Here is a 4,362-nt window from a genome sequence, read left to right on the forward strand (position 1 = left end):
AGAGGGTCAAAGTCCAAGTGGGAGTTTCCAATTTAAAATGCAGATTAGAGTACATTTCAAGCATTGTCATTGGAGAAAAAAAATCACACTTCTCTGGTAATCTTTCCTGGATCAAAAGTTTTTGATTCAAGGAATAAATTACAGACTTTATTTAGCATGTACTTGTCAAAAATGATCTGTCTCAGAATATCTTCATGAACTGAACGATGGAAAAAGGTCAAAGTCCAAGTGGGAGTTTCCAATTTAAAATGCAGATTAGAGTCAATTTTAAGAATTTTCATTAGATAAAATTTTACAACTCTCCGGTTAGGGTTAGGGCTAGGATTAGGGTTAGGGTTTTTACAATTCTCCAGTAATCTTTTCTGGACCTGATTCTTTTGATTCAAGGATTCAATTCCTCGCTTCCTTTAGCATTTAAGTGTCAAAAAAAATTCTGCATGATATTTTAGTCAACTGAATGATGAAAGAGGGTCAAAGTCAAAGTGGGAGTTTCCAATTTTAAATGCAGATTAGAGTCCATTTCAAGCATTGTCATTGGAGAAAAAAATCACACTTCTCTGGTAATCTTTCCTGGATCAAAAGTTTTTGATTCAAGGAATAAATTACAGACTTTCTGTAGCATGTACTTGTCAAAAATGATCTGTCTCAGAATAACTTCATTAACTGAACGATGGAAAAAGGTCAAAGTCCAAGTGGGAGTTTCCAATTTAAAATGCAGATTAGAGTCAATTTTAAGAATTTTCATTAGATAAAATTTTACAACTCTCCAGTTAGGTTTAGGGCTAGGATTAGGGTTAGGGTTTTTACAATTCTCCAGTAATCTTTTCTGGACCTAATTCTATTGATTCAAGGATTAAATCCTCGCTTCCTTTAGCATTTAAGTGTCAAAAAAAATTCTGCATGATATTTTAGTCAACTGAATGATGAAAGAGGGTCAAAGTCCAAGTGGGAGTTTCCAATTTAATATGCAGATTAGAGTCCATTTCAAGCATTGTCATTGGAGAAAAAAATCACACTTCTCTGGTAATCTTTCCTGGATCAAAAGTTTTTGATTCAAGGAATAAATTACAGACTTTCCTTAGCATGTACTTGTCAAAAATGATCTGTCTCAGAATATATTCATGAACTGAACGATGGAAAAAGGTCAAAGTCCAAGTGGGAGTTTCCAATTTAAAATGCAGATTAGAGTCAATTTTAAGAATTTTCATTAGATAAAATTTTACAACTCTCCGGTTAGGGTTAGGGCTAGGATTAGGGTTAGGGTTAGGGTTTTTACAATTCTCCAGTAATCGTTTCTGGACCTAATTCTTTTGATTCAAGGATTCAATTCCTCGCTTCCTTTAGTATTAAAGTGTCAAAAAAAATTCTGCATGACATTTTAGTCAACTGAATGATGAAAGAGGGTCAAAGTCAAAGTGGGAGTTTCCAATTTAAAATGCAGATTAGAGTCAATTTCAAGCATTTTCATTAGATAAAATTTTACAACTCTCAGGTTAGGGTTAGGGTTAGGATTAGGGTTAGGGTTTTTACAATTCTCCAGTAATCTTTTCTGGACCTAATTCTTTTGATTCAAGGATTAAATCCTCGCTTCCTTTAGCATTTAAGTGTCAAAAAAAATTCTGCATGATATTTTAGTCAACTGAATGATGAAAGAGGGTCAAAGTCCAAGTGGGAGTTTCCATTCTAAAATGCAGAGTTGAGTTAATTTCAAGCATTTTTCATTGGAGACTCAATTCTACATGTCCCCGGTCATCTGTTCTGTATCAGATACTTTAGATTCAAAGACCTAAATACAGAACTGTGGTACAAATAACATTTGAGTCAGCATAGCCATCTGATATTTTCCTCATCTTCACATATAACCATAAGATGCTTGTACCAGGCTCAGTCTTTTCCAGTGAAAGAATGTCATGCTGCTTTATATTTTTCTGATTATTCCAATCATCTATACTGAACAGGTTTCCTCCTAACGTCCATTCCTTGAGAAGTATTGCAATAGTTTCATTTAGGAATATTCCACATGGTGTCCAATACCTCAATAACGTTTTGCACAACCAGTTGCACTGTTGCACTTCACACTTAGCCTGTCTTACCTCCTATTATCACTTCTATTTCTTCTATTGCACTGTCTTGTGTCACACTGTTTTTGCACACTTGCTCTTTATGTAGTCCTGTGTCGATGTAGTGTTATACATAGTACCATGGTCCTGGAGGAATGCTGTCTCATTTCACTGTGTATTGTATCACTGTATATGGTCAAAATGACAATAAAAGCCACTTGACTAGACTCTATCATTGCATGCAGTTTGATTAAGTTAGGAACCAGGGAAACCAAGCAAAATATGGAACGCTTCACGAATTTGCGTGTCATCCTTGCGCAGGGGCCATGCTAATCTTCTCTGTATCGTTCCAATTTTAGTATATGTGTTGCCATAGCAAGCACAGATTTACCAACAGATGAAAGAATATATAGGTGTGGAAGCGGTATGAGCTTTCCTCATGTCGGTGGCAAAGCAATGCCTATGCCCTGGCCCTATATTCTGCCAGAACATAAATATGAAGACAGCTGACGTGCTGCGAAATATTTCTCTCAAATGTAACTTAACAATTAGGTGTCAAAAATTTTCTGCCTCAGAATGACTTTGTCAAATGAAAAATGAAACAAGGTGAAAGTACAAGAGGATGTGTCCATTTTAAAATGCAGATGAGACTCAATTTCAAGCATGTTCATTGGAGAGAAAAATTTACAATTCTTGGGTAATCTTTTCAGGATGAAATTTTTTTGATTCAAGGACAAAATTCCACGCTTCCCTTAAAGTCAATTTTAAGAATTTTCATTAGATAAAATTTTACAACTCTCCGGTTAGGGTTAGGGCTAGGATTAGGGTTAGGGTTTTTACAATTCTCCAGTAATCTTTTCTGGACCTAATTATTTTGATTCAAGGATTAAATCCTCGCTTCCTTTAGCATTTAAGTGTCAAAAAAAATTCTGCATGATATTTTAGTCAACTGAATGATGAAAGAGGGTCAAAGTCCAAGTGGGAGTTTCCAATTTAAAATGCAGATTAGAGTACATTTCAAGCATTGTCATTGGAGAAAAAAATCACACTTCTCTGGTAATCTTTCCTGGATCAAAAGTTTTTGATTCAAGGAATAAAATACAGACTTTCTGTAGCATGTACTTGTCAAAAATGATCTGTCTCAGAATATCTTCATGAAGTGAACGATGGAAAAAGGTCAAAGTCCAAGTGGGAGTTTCCAATTTAAAATGCAGATTAGAGTCAATTTCAAGCATTTTCATTAGATAAAATTTTACAACTCTCAGGTTAGGGTTAGGGTTAGGATTAGGGTTAGGGTTTTTACAATTCTCCAGTAATCTTTTCTGGACCTAATTATTTTGATTCAAGGATTAAATCCTCGCTTCCTTTAGCATTTAAGTGTCAAAAAAAATTCTGCATGATATTTTAGTCAACTGAATGATGAAAGAGGGTCAAAGTCCAAGTGGGAGTTTCCAATTTAAAATGCAGATTAGAGTAAATTTCAAGCATTGTTTTTGGAGAAAAAAAATCACCCTTCACTGGTAATCTTTCCTGGATCAAAAGTTTTTGATTCAAGAACTAAATTACACACTTTCTTTAGCATGTACTTGTCAAAAATGATCTGTCTCAGAATATCTTCATGAACTGAATTATGAAAGAGGATCAAAGTCCAAGTGGGAGTTTCCAATTTAAAATGCAGATTAGAGTCCATTTCAAGCATTGTCATTGGAGAAAAAAATCACACTTCTCTGGTAATCTTTCCTGGATCAAAAGTTTTTGATTCAAGGAATAAATGACAGACTTTCTGTAGCATGTACTTGTCAAAAATGATCTGTCTCAGAATATCTTCATTAACTGAACGATGGAAAAAGGTCAAAGTCCAAGTGGGAGTTTCCAATTTAAAATGCAGATTAGAGTCAATTTTAAGAATTTTCATTAGATAAAATTTTACAACTCTCCAGTTAGGGTTAGGGCTAGGATTAGGGTTAGGGTTTTTACAATTCTCCAGTAATCTTTTCTGGACCTAATTATTTTGATTCACGGATTCAATTCCTCGCTTCCTTTAGTATTTAAGTGTCAAAAAAAATTCTGCATGACATTTTAGTCAACTGAATGATGAAAGAGGGTCAAAGTCAAAGTGGGAGTTTCCAATTTAAAAGGCAGATTAGAGTCAATTTCAAGCATTTTCATTAGATAAAATTTTACAACTCTCAGGTTAGGGTTAGGGTTAGGATTAGGGTTAGGGTTTTTACAATTCTCCAGTAATCTTTTCTGGACCTAATTCTTTTGATTCAAGGATTAAATCCTCGCTTCCTTTAGCATT

General features: G+C 34.5%; 1 non-coding gene across 1 annotated transcript; it reads right to left on the reverse strand.

Annotated features, from left to right (window-relative positions):
* Positions 1 to 2,336: 2,336 nt before the first annotated feature.
* Positions 2,337 to 2,443, reverse strand: LOC125727342 (U6 spliceosomal RNA). The gene has a single exon (XR_007388704.1). It is a non-coding gene; the product is annotated as a U6 spliceosomal RNA (small nuclear RNA).
* Between the last annotated feature and the right edge of the window lie 1,919 nt (positions 2,444 to 4,362).

Source organism: Brienomyrus brachyistius, unplaced genomic scaffold (assembly GCF_023856365.1).
Source record: "Brienomyrus brachyistius isolate T26 unplaced genomic scaffold, BBRACH_0.4 scaffold94, whole genome shotgun sequence".
NCBI lineage: Eukaryota > Metazoa > Chordata > Actinopteri > Osteoglossiformes > Mormyridae > Brienomyrus > Brienomyrus brachyistius.